At 45.4% G+C, this 227-nt stretch overlaps 1 protein-coding gene across 1 annotated transcript in view; it reads right to left on the reverse strand.

Moving 5' to 3' along the window:
- bud31 (BUD31 homolog) overlaps positions 1–227 on the reverse strand; it is a 4,549-nt gene that overhangs the window by 821 nt on the left and 3,501 nt on the right. The window lies entirely within an intron of this gene.

The following is a 227-nucleotide window of genomic DNA, read 5'->3' on the forward strand; positions in this document are numbered from 1 at the left end:
AGCCATGGTGCTGATTGTTGGGGCGAGGTCAGATGAGTCTGGGCGTTTAAAACCTTGAGATCGACATCACCTGGTCTTTCCAGACGATGATTGAGAACAATCCACGACACGGTCAGGTCTCAGTTTTCCAAGGGGGGGGGGTTGCATACTAGAAACTTTGCAGGGTGCTCAAACTTTTGCAGATGCCATTTTTTTTGTTTTCTGTTATTTTGAAAGTGTAAATGATG

This window comes from Etheostoma spectabile, chromosome 15, assembly GCF_008692095.1.
Source record: "Etheostoma spectabile isolate EspeVRDwgs_2016 chromosome 15, UIUC_Espe_1.0, whole genome shotgun sequence".
Classification (NCBI taxonomy): Eukaryota; Metazoa; Chordata; class Actinopteri; order Perciformes; family Percidae; genus Etheostoma; species Etheostoma spectabile.